The following is a 15,740-nucleotide window of genomic DNA, read 5'->3' as shown; positions in this document are numbered from 1 at the left end:
AACTGGAAAGCTGGACAGAGCTTTCCCTGGGGAAGTCCATGTCACCAGACAGTACCAACCACAGACAGAATCGGGCAAGCGCAGAACGGCATTTTGAGAGGCAGGAAGTTCTTAAATTGGGATATGAAGACCTGGTAGATTCGTCCTAGACTTTATCCGAAACATGGGGTACCTGGCCTGTGATGACAGGAGAGGGTGTCAAGATGCTCTTGGTGACACTGATGCAGACTTAGTGATGGCTCTTCAGCTCCCTTTGCAATCTTGGGGAAAGGCCGAAAGCATTATGACTCCATTTGACTTCCTCTCCTGGAAGAAGACTGGACCCAGACTGGGCACTCTATAAGGTTCCGGGCTGCTACAATAGAATCATGGGATCTCTTTGCTTTTGGTTTTTATTGCTTTGTTTGTTTCAAGGCAGGGTCTCACTGTGTAGCTCTGGCTGTCTTGGAACTCACTGTGTAGACCAGTCTAGCCTCAATTTTAGAAATCCAGCTGCCTCTACCTCCTGAGATTTAAAGGCAGGTGGGCACCACTATGCCCGGATATTTTTCATTTACCATCAAGTCCTCCACCAGTTTAGAGCCAATGGCTCTGGGTTCCAACTGCTGAATGAAGCCAGCGAATTTGTCTAAGTGTGAAAAGCGGGTGACCCCAAGGGGAAGTACCATTTGAGTCACAGCCCTGATACCAGGGTACAAAGGCTGCCAAACTCCCAGAAGAAGTGAGAATCTCCCCCAGGGAGGATGAAGAAGATGGCTGGCCTCAGGAGAAAACGAGAGTAAAGTTGGTGAGCACACACTGCTCCAAAGCCGTCTGTCCATCTGCCGCAGGAACAAGTTGAGAAGACGCAAAGGGGTTGACACCTTGAACACTGAGCTTTGAAGCCCAAAAGTACAGTTCTCGGTACCAAGGAGCCATCATGACATCAGAACAAAACTGGCCATGAGTGGGCTCTGAATGCCTCCAGTTCTGACCAACAAACGCCAGGAAGGAAACACCAGCCTGGGAGCAGACCCCACTTCCAAAAGCTCTATCTACAGGGGTCTGGGCTCAGTTAGTACGAGGATCTTGTTGGCCAAGGGACCAAGTGTGCAAATCACTGTGTACAGCAGAAGCACCCACATATTCCCTCAGTGAGCTCCCTCCTGGAGCCGGCATTTCCTCCAATCTTAGAATGAGCCACCGTGTCCCCCGTCTGTACACAGAATGACCCAAAAGAAGCATCTTGGACTGCAGAAAATGTGCTCTCTCAGAAGGAGTGTGGCAGATAGACAGTTTCAGACCAACAAGTGAACGTTCGTCCCAGGTCCTCCTGACCTTTTGGGCAGACTTTATAAACCTGAAGCCACAAATGTCACACTGGCATGCGAGGTGACCCTAGGTCTCTCCATTATCACCCAAGGCAAGCCTCCAACTCCCAAAGACACAGCCTCCATCCACCTGCGTACCTGAAGACTAGAAACGACGACATTCTATTTACTTGGCTGGTTTGGGGTTTCACGCAGAACCCTGACTGACCTGGAGGTCTATATGAAGACAAAGCTGCCCTTGAAAGCAAAGCCCACCTGCCTCAGACTCCTGAGTGCTAGGATTGAAGATGTGCCACTGTGCTCAGCTGGGCCTTGAACTCTGATCCCCCTGCCTCTGCCTCCCAATTGCTAAGACTACAGACCTCTGTAAAGCAGAGTCTGTGACTCCCAGCCTGCGCCTAGATAGAATGCAGCTCCTACCCTGGGAACAGCCCCTTCTCAAGAGAGCAGTCAGGTCTCCAGGCCCATTTTACCCTGCAATGCCTGTGGCTGAGGATTTCCAGACTCTGTGGAGCCAATAGGCTAGAAGGTCCTGGGCCCTAAAGAGAGCAGAAGTGATACCAGAGTGTGAGGCCAGCACAGTTCGGCTCCTTCAGGGGGCATGCACATGAAGAGGTGCCCATCAGGGGCCTGGGTGCTCTGAAGGGAGGGGAAAACTAAGATACCAGCCTTTCACCTCCACAGGACTCCTTCCGGCAGTCCTCCGCTACAGACCACTGAAGGGCTCTCTGAGCTCACAGAGGGTCCCAGAGGGAGGTCACGGGCAGGGTGTAGTGAAGGCATCGCCACACTCCTAGGGGAAGGCAGGCAATGGCAGTTGTCAACACCACACTATCCTCTTCCGGTCACGCCATCCTCGGAATGTAGCACATTGGACTCCTGCCTGTGCCTCTCACCCAGCTAACCCAGCAGTTTCTGAGCACCAGAAACACTTGATAGGGAAACACTGGATTACAGTCTCCCAGTTCTTCTACAAAGCACAGCTGGCTTGTGTCACTTTCTTACCAGAGATGTAGACAGATGTGACCGGCGGAGAGCAGCTCTCAGCAGCTCTCGGTGGCTAGCGTTGGGCCCACATCCCAGAGGAGCACATTGAAGGCTGTGATCACCATCGCAGCCAGGGACTCCTTCAGCTGGAGCTGCTGCTACACTGGGCAGTCTGAGAGTCAGGGTACGATGTCCCGCCCCCAAGCCCCACGCAGCTCTCTCCCATCCCCGAAAGCCAGGAGAGTCCATACCCCCGACACGATCACCCAAAGGGACATTCATAGGCATGTCACCTAGAATGAAGGGTCAGCAAAATGGAGCCTGGTGGTTTCCAACTGCACCCCAAACAGGCTTGCCCCTCCCCTCACCTCTGGGCCACAGAATCTGCAGCACAGCCTTGGCCCAGCCTTCAGATTCAGACAGCCTACCCAGAGTCTGTGCCTGCGGTAGTGTGGTGTGTGTTGGGGTGCGGACAGAGAGCTGTCACTTCCTGCACTGTCTGCTCCCGCCTAGGTTTGCATGCAAAGTCACACTAAGGGGCCATCGACGGGATTTGTGTCCTAGCACTACAGATCGGCTTCGTCCTTTAAATTGCCACAGCAGTGACAGTACTACCTACCCAAGGCCAGTCCTAAATCATGACATGGATAAATCTGATGTGTTGCTCTCATGATGTCTGTTAAAATAAATGCATTGTAGCGAAAAAGAAAAAGAAAAAGAAAGAAAAACCAAAACAAACAAACAAAACTGTGCAAGTTGCCCAAAGTTGGGGTATACATTATTGCAAATGGCCTGGGGAAAACCTGGAGGCCTTCTGTCCCACCTCTAGAACTGTTCCCTTCCCCTCTCCAAGCCACAAGTGTCACGCAGCCAGTGGCATGCCTGGATTACCACCAGAACCTCAGCAAATCACTCCTGCAAGAAGCAGGAAAGAGAGAGGAGGCGGGCTAGATTCTGCATAGAAGGGGCAAGGGAGAGGAGAGACGGGGGAGGCTGGGGTTCTGGGAAGTGCTGGTGCCAGCCCACAGCTACTCAGCAGACTGTTCAGCCTTTGTGCTCAGCAGAGAAACGTTCCATTTTCTCTATATTTTCATGTTGCAGCCTCCAGAAAATCTGCCACTATGGGCTTTACTGCTGGGCTGTCGAGCTTCTGGGATGGAAGGATTGAAAGCTGCCCCGCCCCACTCATATCAGCACCATCGCTGAGCATGCACTGTGTGTCAAGGATTTGAACGTTTAGTCTTAGGTGCTTTGCTAGTTCAAACGCACTGAGACTGCGTCCTCCTTTCGCTAGACTCACTTTACAGATGAGAAAACTGAGGCTGAAAGTAGGGGGGGAAATGAGGTTTCCTGAGGGTAGGCTGTGTGTACTGGAAAAATGAGGCTCCTGAGGTTGGGGCGGGACTACCTTCCCCAGTACGGAGGCCAGCAAGGTGTGAGGAGGGATCTAGCTAGCTGCCTGCCTGTAGGAAATTCTGATGTTACTGGATCTGCAGGGCTGTCACTCACCACCCAGACACTAACCAGGCAACCTCAGTACCTGCTGAAGAGCAGCCCCTAATATCACTGAGTGGAGCACTATCATCCTTTGCACGGTGCAGGCTAGAGCTGTACCAACCTCAACAGCACTGCAACCACAGTGCTTCCCTAGACCACATCTCCCGATGGGCCATGAGGAGTCTCACAGGTTCTTTGCGGTTAGAGCTACCTTCAGACAGCCTAGAGAAGTGAGGGGTTCCTGACTTCTGGGGCCTCACAGGCAAAACACTCTAGTGAGTGGGTGGATGGATAGGTGGGTGGGTGGGTGGGTGGGTGGATGGATGGAGGATAGATGGATAGATAGATGGGTGGGTGGGTGGGTGGGTGGGTGGATGGGAGGATGGATGGATAGGTGTGTGGGTGGGTGGATGGGTGGATGGGTGGGTGGATGGATGGGTGGATGGATGGATGGGTAGGTGGATAGATGAATGGGTAGGTGGATAGATGAATGGGTAGGTGGATGAATGGATGGATGAATAGATGGATGGGTGGGTGGATGGATATATGGATGAATGGATAGATGGGTGGGTGGATGGATGGATGGATGGATGGATGGATGGATGGATGGATGGATGGATGGATAAGGCATTATAGTCTGTGGCTTGATCCCAAAAGCATTATATGTTAATGGTATGAATGAATACCTGTATGCAAGGATGAGAAAATGAGCAAATGAATGGACAAGTGGAGGAAAATAAGATTTACCACAGAGAAGCAAGGAGCTAGCGAGCCAAGATAGACTCTGAAAAGGTAGAGGCTGAGGAGTTTTGACCTTGACTACTCAGCCTCCCTGGGCCCAAGGGGTCTGGCAAGTGTGGAGCTCCCACATTTATGGCAGAATGCAATTAGAGCAGTCTGTTGTGTAACCTGCATTTTCCTTCTCTTATTTAAAAAGGGTAGGGGTGAGCAGGGATAGTAAGGGAGTGGTGGGGACAGGAGAGAAGGAACAACTCCACTGCTGGCCAGAGCCTCGATCCCTAGAGAGATATCATTAAAACAAAGGAGACACCAGGCAGGGAGGGGGCTCTTGTTTGCTTAGACCAGAGCAAAACAGCCTTAATAAAATAATAAGCTGAGATTCCCTCCTCTTAAAGAGACAGCCACGTGAGGCAGTGATTCAGAGGTGGGGCACACAGTTTTTCTAGTAAGGCCACTGAAATGGTTTGCTCTCTGCATCCCATGCACTGGAAGCGTGTGTGTGTGTGTGTGTGTGTGTGTGTGTGTGTGTGTGTGTGTGTATGTATGTGTGTGTGTGTGTGCCACCGGCATGTTCTGTGTGGCCCCCAGAAAAATCCTGACTCACTAACTTGTATCCCCCAAACAAGTGAGCCCTCTACAGGAGCATGGCAAAGCAAACTGGCACGTGCATCTCCCTGGGAAAGGGATGGTCTAGCGCAAGTGGTTACCCCGAGCCAGCTAGGACTTCCACCTCCCGGCCTGATGAACAGCCACTTAGAGCACTTCTTGTTCATCCTGGAGGCTCTCTGCATCCATTCTTTCCATCAGGTTGTCAGTCACTCTCCAAATAGCTACGGAGTGCCAACCTCGTGCCACACTCTGTCCCAGGTAGAAGGCTCCTACAGGGACTGTATCCAGGCATCAAGACACAACCAGAAAGCCTAGACTCAAATCTCTGCTCCACCACCAGCCCAATGTGTGGACTAGGATACATTACAGAAAACCACTCAGCAACTCACCAAGACGAAGATGGACAGAGAAAACCTGTCCCTCTGGCTGAAATGAACAGGTTAAGCAGCCTGGCCCAGCACCTGGCACTAGGAAACACTCAACACACCTATGATAGGTTGGTGTTTCCCGATTGGGGGGGTGGGCTGCAGCCCGAGTAGAGACTGCCTGGAAGATCCCTATTGCTCAGCAAACCATGCCCCCATTCCCAGTTCAGTCTTCCCATGAGCATTCTTGGTTATCACTGCTTAGCTCACACCCGACCCCAGTAACATCATAGGAAAGAGAAAGCCAAGTCCACTGTTCAGTCACTGAGCCCCAATGCAAAAGCTGAGCATAGGAGGACCCCTGCAGGACATACAGTTCTCTGTCCAATTCAACCTCTTCTGCCACGAGGTTTGGTCTCTTCCAGTGATAGAGAAACCATTCCCCTCTGAACCCTCTTAACATTCAAGAAGAACATATTATGAGTCCTGAAAGAACAATTGTGATACCATTTAGAGACAGGAATAATAGATACCCTGATGCCAATTATCCTTTAAAAAAAAATCTCTCACACACACACACACACACACACACACACACACACACACACACACACACAATGAGTCACCTGTTGCCTGGAAGCCATCTTTAAAGTGACACTGCAGTTTACATTAAGTCTATTCCTTCAATGGCTGTTAATCAGTGCCTCCCCCACCAACCACTTCCAGGCTCTGGGGACAGGGTGTGACCACAACCAAGTCCTTGCCCTCAGCATGCTTTCAGCATAACAAGAGAGGACCTGGACTTCCTGCTGAATAGAGCCAGGCATCACCAGGTGGGGCCCTGAACGCAGAAGGAGCAGATGATGTGTCCCACTCCCACAAGTGACAAGGTGACACGAGAGCTGAGCAGATGCTTTAAGTCGGCACAGAGACAGCCAGGGCAGGATCTGAGGAGGAACGGCCCAGACAGGGGACGACACACGTACTCTTGCCAAAACCCTAGCAAGCCAATGTGGAGGCATTTTGAGACAGCAGAGTGGCACTTCCTCTGCCCAGGTGCTACGGGGAAGGAAGTAGAACAGACAGAAGGACCACAAGCCAAGGGACTCCGGGGCCAGCGAGCCTCTAGTGCTACCCCAGCTGAAAATGCCCAGAAATATCAGGGATGCAAGCCAGAGGAGACAGGACAAAGGCTAGCATCGTCCTGCCTTCAGACAGCACAAGCCAAGCTGTGCCCAGATCCCTACAGAAACCAACTCACTGTTCCACCAGCTGCTGCTCTCTCGCCCTCTCTGGTCTTAGTTTTGGCAACAGCTCATCAGGGCTGAGTATCCTCCAAGCAGGCGCTGACAGGACCCTGGAGTCCTCGGAGTCTGCTGTTTCGTGCAAGACGCACCCACCATTCCTCTACCCCACTGCGCCATCCTTACACCCATGCCAGCAACACCACGCAGGATTGGTACTCCTGCCAAAATAGCTATTAACCCAGTAGCCAATAATAACACGTTATCCTATCAATTTGCTGCTGAAACGCTGTGTAATTGCAGAACCTAAGTTTGCCATCTCGGTAGCCTGGTTACGACATAAACAGAAACGACCTCACCAGTCACCTCTTGAGGAGAACAAGTGGCTGGCCAGGAGCGACCCACCCACAATCACCTCCATCCAAGCCCCAGGAACCTGTCCAGAGACCTGGCTTCTTATCCTGTAAGCATGTCACCTCTCTGAACAGGGAGGGCAGTAAGGAGTGGGACATGGTGCTTGTGAGCATCCAGGTCAAGCCCAGAAGCCAGCACTCCCTGACTGGCAGTAGGGCTGAGGGGCCAAGGGGCCAGGGGCCAAGAGACACCCAAATCCAAAGGCACACAGACAAAAGAGATGCAAGCCAGGGATGGCCAAAGAAAGCTAACGACAGTCACACAGGGAAAGATAAAGGACAGACAAGAGAGTGGCATTGGACCCAGAAAGCAGCCTGAACCCCGAGGGCTGTCCCATTCCCTCAATTTAGCACCCGAAGCAGGTCTGATGCTTCCTTCTAGATAGTCTGCTTACTTTACCCCCTCATTCCAAAAACCCAATTCTCATTCTTCTGGATTTGATACACAGCACAGACATTCTGCTCTCAACAAGCTGGGAGCCTCCGATGGGACTTGGCATCCTGTGCAGGCTCGAGCAGGATGGATTCCTTCTTCCCTCTTCCCAGGGTCAGTCCATGACTCCCCTCCGACCCCACCGCACCCTTACCTCTCCCCACGCTCACTCACCAGGGTGCCCAGAAGGCAAGTGGCTGGTGCCAAGAGAACCAGAACTGAGCCTGTGTTCCCAACACCAGAGGCAGGGAAGGCCAGGGGGAGACAGGCACTTCCCACTGGCCCACGGGTGACCTCAGCCACGGGACGCATCTCCACCCGCCCTGCCTGGCCAGGCCAGGAAGGCTGGGTCGAGGGTGTGCTGCTCCTTCTGTGGGCTTGGCGGGGAATCCAGCTAGTGGGGAGAGGAAGAGACTCGGGAAAGGAGGGGCGGCAGATGGAGAGGGAGAAAGTTGAGCAGGCCAAGCTCAGGCCACATGGCCAGATGTTGGCTCAATGGAGGCCCAGGCCCCGGGAGTGCCAGTGAAGCTCTGTCTTACTTAGGAATCCACAGAGGAAGAAAGGCTGAGCTTGGATCTGAAGTAAGAGCCAAGGAGAGGCAGCAAAGGGTCTCTCAGTCACACCCAGTTGGCCAGCACAGCATCGGGGACAGCCTTTCGGAGGCCCCTGGGTGGAGTGGGTGGGGTACTGTCTGCGGGAAGCAGCACTCAATGAAAACCAGGCCTGGAAACTGGCTGGTTACTGTTCGGCTCCAGGGAGACCTGCTGCTGGCTAAGGTGCCCAGCCAGAGCAGAAGGTGGTGCTCAAAATGCTAAGGCAGGACAGGGACCTAACTGCCAACGCAGAGCTGGACAGCTACTGCCGAACCGTACGGTCATTTGTTTCTGTGCTCTGAGTGCGTTTTGTGGTCGGCACATTATGGCTTGGCATAAAGTGCTGTTTGAAAAGTAAATAATAAAAAATAAAAGCACAAAAGGTGCACTTTTCTTCCCTCTGCAAGGCTGGTGGGCAGAATCCCGGCAGAGCTGTACCAAAGGACCAGAATGAGGACCGCTGCCCAGGAGTGAGCTCCGCAGCATCACGGTATGGTGTCTGGGCACATCCTTGCCACACATCAGAGGGAGTGCAGCCCCTCCCATTAGACGAGCGAGACTGCATGCTGCATACGACCATGACCAACAGTTTGTAATCAGGGGGAACCCCGGGTCCTGACACATTGAACTGGGCATGCGGCAGGGTTCTAGAAACACGGATGCCAGCCACCTGCTCACCCATTCACCCACACATCCCTGAAAGGAGGCTCGTGACCTGCGGCTGACGACTGCTACGTACCCTTGTGTTAGAGACAGGAGGCTGAACCCCAAAGGACGTGGGATTCCCACATACTGGACAGTTCTTGGGGCCATACGAGAACAAGGCTCTCCGAGCCCACCAGGTAAGAGTTAAGCAGATGAGGAAGCAAGGAAAGGGTAGACGTCACGTCACGCAAACACCAGGAGGAGACCGAAGCCCTTGAAGGCCTAGAGGGGGGCCTCATCCAGCTGCTCCTCCTCAGGCGTGGTGGGTGGCCCATGCCTGGCCCCCAGCTCAACACAGTGGCACCCCAGAGGCCATTCCCACTGAGCCACGGTCAAGCTCTCTTTCCCATAGTTCTTGTTAAAAATCTTTTTTTTCTTATGTTTATTTTTAGAGGAGGATAGAAAGAGAAAAGGAAAACCTGAGGTCTTTTTCTCTGGTAGTGGGGAGGGGGTGAATAAATAGAGCTGGGAGAAAAGGGCACTAAATGGCCTCAGCATCTGTAGCCACTGAACAAATTAAAATTAGCTCATTTAATCAGCGCCTAATGGCCTGCCGTCCCGAGTGGGCCCCAAACACAGCAAACTTCACGGCAACAAGGAGTGTGGACCGATGTCAGTTTATTGTGCGACAAAGGGTCTTTTTTTAAGGTATGTGATCAGAATGCAGACAGGGCTGCAGTTAACTGGGGCGACAGAACGGAGCTTCCCCCACCACCACCACCTTGTGTCCCTGCTGGGTCTCTTCCAACTGAACTGTTCTTTGCTTTTGTTCTACTTATCTAAACATGTGCAACTTTGTTCCACCAAGCATTTCAACCAGCAGAGGAGATAACCTAGCCTCAACGTACATCACAGGGCCCTAAGTTCAAGTCCCGAGCGGTAACGCCAGCCCGAAACATACGTGTAGACATATAGCCACCTACACAATGCAGTTACAGATTACACGGTTCTGCACATATGGTCACATGCAAGCAGTTGCATGTGCATAGCCGCGTACATACACAGCTACATAACATAGAGTAACACGCTGCATGCAGGTATATGCACACACAATTCCCTCAGCTACTCCTCTCCTGCCTAACAGCTGGAGGCAGGGGAGGCCCAGCTCAACAGAACCCCAGGGAAGGCCACTATGTGCACACCTGAGGCCCAGGCTGGTAGCAAGGACTCTTATTTCCCTGGGGCCATCTCTCTACTCAACTTGACACCTGGGCTAAGTCATTAGGGCAACTGGAGGGAAATGGGGGGCTGAAGGGGGGATGGAGGTCACCAGAAAGTAGGCATAGGATGAAGAAGTTGCCAGGCAAGGACAAGCTAGTAGCTACTTCAGGTCCAGCCATGAAGAAACACCAACTCTTTCACCAATGCTCAAACTCTACAACCTTCCCATAGCCTCCCAAACAGCCATCGTACAACCTTGGGCTTGGAGATGCCTGGAGCCTCTGAAGTTGGGTGGCTGATGAACCCCAAGATACAGCAGAAGATTCTACTGGGCCACTCAATGTGGTGTGCGATTTAAAACTTCAAAACACCTCACTTCTGAAATGTTCCGTTTTAACTCTACAAAACATGGTTGGCCTCGGTTAGCCGACACCACCGGAAGACAACCAGAATATACAGAGAATTGCCCTAAAAACGTTCAACAGAGAGGAACCAACTAAGGAAATGAGACGCTTCCAGGATTTTGACCCAGAGGCAGACAACAGTTCGTGAACACCTACCCTTTCCAACTTTTACATTAACACTCTGGGGTCAGTAGTTGTCACCACACCCCGAAAAGGGAAACTGAGGCTTAGAGGTGAGAGGCCTGAGCTTCTCAGATTTGGAGACAGTTCAGAAGTAGAAGTGGAAAACTCCAGCCCCCGGTCTTCAGGACAGTCTCCTAGAGGGAGCCAAGTCCTCCTGGGGGACTCCTACTAGATCCACTAAGCCATCATCCCACCCCCAACCACTGTGGCCCCTCCTGCAACCTGTTATATGGGCAATAATGTGTTCATCTTGACAACAGCAAGTGTTCAGAAAAGAGATCAGAATATAGGTTCCACCCCATATAGGTCTCTCTGGGTAGACAGCAGTCCTATGTAGAGATCTCCTCCACTTAGCTAGCATGGCTGATAGTGGCCTGGGATGCGTGAGCCCACATTACGCACACACCTCCCCAAGGCACAGGTCAAGGCGCAGGTGACTGACGGGGAGAACAGCGAGAGACAACTGTGGCGTGGGAAGTAGACCCCAGGACAGTCCTTCTATAAGCACTGCTCACAGCAGATGGCACATTCTGCAGACCTCCCAGCGTGACCAGATGAACAGGTGAAGAACTAGTCTCCCCTCTCAGAGCTTCCAATCACAGCTACACAGTAAAGATGGTGGCAATGGTTGTCTCTCCTCTATCTTGAAGGTGGAGGAAGAAGATTCAAGATCTGGTCTCCCTGCCCCACCCGACCCTTAACAACTGAATAGAGTGAGTGGGTACATCGATGGTCTTGACTTTGCCTCATCTCCTGCATAGGGCTCCTGAGAGGTCAGCCATAACACTCCATAAGTAGGGTGTGATCGTCCCTTCTCCTTAGACCCATCCTTGGATTCCCCATAGCCATCTTTGCCCAATGACTGACGCGTTCTAGGCCTAGCATGCAGGAGGTACACCTGAACTTGCTAAAAGCTGTGGCCAACTCAGAAAAGAAGCAGAAGAAAACTATTACTGATGATAGCTTAGTCCAACAGCCCCACCAGGCTGGGAATCAAACATGAGATAGGAGTTTTGCTTCCACACCGCCGAGGCTATGTAGCCGTTCTGAACCACGCTTTCCACCCATCTGGTTCTCTGTAGTTCACAGGGGTACAGTGGGAGATCAGATGAGAAGAATGCCTGGGAAAATGCTTTGCAAACTGCCAACTGCTGTTGCCATGCCCAGGACTACTGGTACAACTGGAAAAGAGGATAGGTGCATCTCCCTACTCCTCTCAGTCGAGGCAATGGCCCCCAAAGAAGAGATGAGGAAATCCAGTGAAGGTCAAGTCGATAGAGGCTGTGGCTGGCTAGATGCTCACTGGGGCCCTGAGTCTGGGCAACAGCCGCTGCAGCCCAGAAGTTCTGCCTGCTGATGGTCCAGTGGTAAGGTGGCTGGCACTGGTCTCTCACATGCAGCCACTCAACACAGCAGCCAGCACATGGTAGTGGCTATTCACCCAGAACTTCACACATGTGTCAGCACATGGTGGGTATTATCGAGTGGCTGACATCAGGGTTTCCCAGCCTCTGGCCCCTGAGCAACTACTTCTGTAAGTCACAAAACTTCGGGGCTCTATCCAAAGAAGACAGGACACATAGAAATGAATCTCAGCCAAGGGTATTGAGACACAGACCTTCTGAGGGCCTTGACCCTGGACTGGAAATAATCTATAGTCATAACTGCTGCCCTGTACCAAGCTCTGTCAGATGTAGGCAGCACCCTGATGCCCAGAAGCTGAGCATATGGAAGCCTTCTAGTCCCTCTTCCCGTTTGCCCACCGTGCTGTATCTACCTAAGATACAACCATATCTGTGACTCAGTTGCCCTGGGTGTTCCAACTCCCTGCAACCCGAAAGCCCTGAAGCCCAAGGGATACAGAGTCCCACACCACCCTGAGCCAGCAGAGACCACAATCAATCTAAAGCAGGGGTTTTTCTTAATTGCTGTTTTTCAAAACCCAAACATGAATGTGAAACACAGTTCGCTAGCAATGCCAGCTTGAGGCAAGATGTTTCAAGCCTCCTTTCTGAATGTGGAGTGGGGGTGGGGGCACTTTTAAAAGCTATCATATGGACAGGATTATGCCCACAGCACCAGAGCAGGGTTCTCACTGACCAGACAGAAATGCACCATCAGCTGAAGGACTTGGGCATGAAACACAGGGGCAATGTCTTTCTGGGGAGTCAACATCAATCCAAAAGGGGCAGTTTGCCTCCAATTTTCCTAATTGCCTTCCTTTACAAACACGTGAGGCTTCAGACCCCACAGCCTTCACGAAATGGTTCAGAGCCTGCAGGATCCCGTGCCTAGAAAGGCCCAGCATCCCTCATTAGCTAAGCTTGGCCACCCAGGGGACAAAGGAAAAATGGTGTCAGCACGCACCTTGCACGTCCTGTAACACAAGGATGACTGCTATAAAGAAGAGTGTGTGAAAAGAGTTCTTCAGGGACCGTTTTATGAGGAGACCACAGGCTAGACAGCACCCACTTCAAGGGTGACCTCCAGGGCATGTTCTTGACTCTTCCTTGGGTGCCCTAAGCACAAATCAACTCACTACGGGGCACTGCCATTCCTACCAAAAAAGAACGGTGTAACACATGGCAGGTCAAGACAAGTAACAAGTAGATGAAGGGCCCTCCCAGCCTGTGTGGCCAGAAAGGACAGAAAGAAGGGAGAGACAGCAGACAAAGCCATTCTGCTGTGGTGCTGCCCAACAGCTCCATGTAACATCCACCCAGCAGAGATTATGTGGGTCCTCTGTATATACCTTCCACATGCAAGGGGCGGAGCCTCTGAGGCCAGGCACAGCCTGCATTTAGACCTTTTAGGTAGGAAGCTGTGTTTATTGAGTATCTAGGGGCTCCTGGGGCAGCCGAATATCCAGACGTTTCTGTAGTGAAGAAAAGCACCACCTCTAAAATATTACAAACAGCCTTTTATCAGCTCAGGTCAAATTATACCACCAAGCCACACACGGAAACACAGTTGCAAGCTTTCTAGAAGTCAGGGTGGTGGATAAGGCATTATAGAGCTGTCGGTGTCTTCGTTCTGCTATGTGTAGATACCGTTTGCTCTCCCTGCTTCCTAGAAGACAAAAGTGAGGCATCAACATGAGGACCTGATGTCTTCAGAGTAAAACTAAGTGGAAATCATAACGGGAGGAGTGGACTGAAGAATGGGCCACAGGTCAACAGCTTCCTAGGAGAAATAATGCTGTAGTTATCGGTGGAAGCCGGAGCCCAGCAGGTGGGACCCACCATCTCACCCTGCTGCCCAGATAATTACCCCCAACCTGAAAGAGACTATGCAGACCCTCTCCCCTATGACAAATATGCTAGCCACATCCCTAGCCCTAGAGAAACAGGGGAATGTCACTTTCTGGAGATTCAAGCAGGACTTTCAGATGGGAGGACAGTGACCTCACTGCTTCCAAGGTTTGCTGGTACCCTATGAGTGACCCTTCAGTTATATCCCCACCTGCTTCTCTACCTCAGTACTTTTTCAACTATTGGAAAAGATTCCCACACAGGCAAAATTTTGACACTATATTATCAAATAATTTCACAACAGTATTATGACTTTAAAAGACCCCCCTCCCTTTAAAAGACACACACACACTGAAGGCCTCTGGTGTCTACTTTCATGGAGTGGCCCTGGACTTAGAGCTTGTTAAGGGAAACTCCAGTTGGGATTGGCTGGTTCTCACTGCTCTGATGATTAAAACTTAAAGCAAGCATCTTTCTTCGGCTAACCAAATAGGAGCTTTGGGCTGAGAAAGGCAGAGATGAGTGTGCACACACAAACACGAGCTTATTCACTCTGGTGCACAGCTATGGGAGTGTGCATTCTCCTCCCACCTAACCACACCCTCCTTTCCCTGGTGCCTAGAAAGTCGCCTCTGAACATCACTGTAATGAAGGCTTTCACAGCCTCAAGCTTAAGGATGGTGAGATGGCTCAGTGGTTAAGAGCACTGGTGGTTCTTCCAGAGGATCCTGGTTCAATTCCCAGCACCCACATAGGAGCTCACACTTATCTGTAATTCCAGGTCCAAAAAAAAAGAAAAAAGAAAAAAAAAAAAGCCAGACATGGGTGCACGCATGAGTCTGAGATCAGCATGGTCTACAAAGTGAGTTCTAGGATAGCCAAGGGCTACACAGAGAAACCCTGTTTCAATTAAAAAAAAAAAAAAAAAGCAACAACCTCCAGTTCCAGGATTTCTGACACCTTCACACAGACATAGACACAAGCAAAACAACACACACACACACACACACACACACACACACACACACACACTGAACTTAGGTGTGCCCACGAGGAAGAAATGTTCAGTATGGGTCTGAATAGCACAAAGGTTAACATGAAGAGATCACCAAAAGATCCCCTCCATCCCAGGATGCTCAGACCTGGCCAGGAGATCAGGCACCAAGAGCAGGCAGGCCTCATGCCAGGTCTTAATTTAGGGCAAAGATATAAAAGAAAAAATAATGGAGATCACCCTAAGAAAGCACAGCTGGCATCCAAGAGAAGACACTGTCCAGATAGTAGGAGATACAGATGGGCCTTCACCCAGGGCCTGGCATTCTGGGCATGTGAACATCGAGTCGCAGCTACTGTGTCCCTGACACATCACCCACGTCACCAGGGAGGGCAGCGGGACTCTGGGACATGCCTCTGCTAGAGCCTCAAAGACAGTCAGCGGCGGAGTCTGCTCTGGCCATGAGGTACGAGGCGTGCATAAGACAAGATTCCAGGATGCACTGAGCAGTGGGCCTGGTGAGACGTGGGGTGAACAAAGCTAAGGCAAAGGCACAGAGGGAAGCCTCGGAGTGCTCAGCAGCCTCCCGAACAGACCACAGTGGGAGGGGACGAGGCCTTCAATGGGAAGCCTTCAGGACCTCCCAGAAATCGACTCAGCCCCTCTCCCATTCCCATCCTGACCTCTGATGGGAGAAAGTCACCCCACAGCAGACAGCCTGGCGAGGCACCCTTCCCACCAGACAGACAGACAGTCAGTCAGTAGACAAGTGAAGAGCCACTTGCGGCAGTGGGTAGGGAGCACTGACAACTGTGGTGTGTGTATATCCACCTTGATTGAAAGTTTTCTG

At 51.6% G+C, this 15,740-nt stretch overlaps 1 protein-coding gene across 9 annotated transcripts in view; it reads right to left on the bottom strand.

Moving 5' to 3' along the window:
- The window catches only part of Zfp423 (zinc finger protein 423), a 298,489-nt gene that overhangs the window by 135,337 nt on the left and 147,412 nt on the right, over window positions 1–15,740 (bottom strand). For 2 of the 9 annotated variants that reach the window (XM_087595334.1, XM_087595330.1), the window contains exon 1: window positions 7,774–7,869. The exons of 5 other annotated variants lie outside the window; for them this stretch is intronic. The gene's annotated coding sequence lies outside the window, so the exon portion shown is untranslated. Of the gene's footprint in view, window positions 1–6,770; window positions 7,023–7,773; window positions 7,870–15,740 lie in introns of those variants that run through there. 2 more of the 9 variants (XM_087595333.1, XM_087595331.1) reach the window with 2 other exon arrangements.

This window comes from Rattus norvegicus, chromosome 19 (genome assembly GCF_021556685.1).
Source record: "Rattus norvegicus strain SHRSP/BbbUtx chromosome 19, alternate assembly SHRSP_T2T, whole genome shotgun sequence".
In the NCBI taxonomy this organism is placed as follows: Eukaryota; Metazoa; Chordata; class Mammalia; order Rodentia; family Muridae; genus Rattus; species Rattus norvegicus.
Note: the sequence above shows the minus strand (reverse complement) of the source record. Positions and strands in the feature narration are given on the sequence as shown.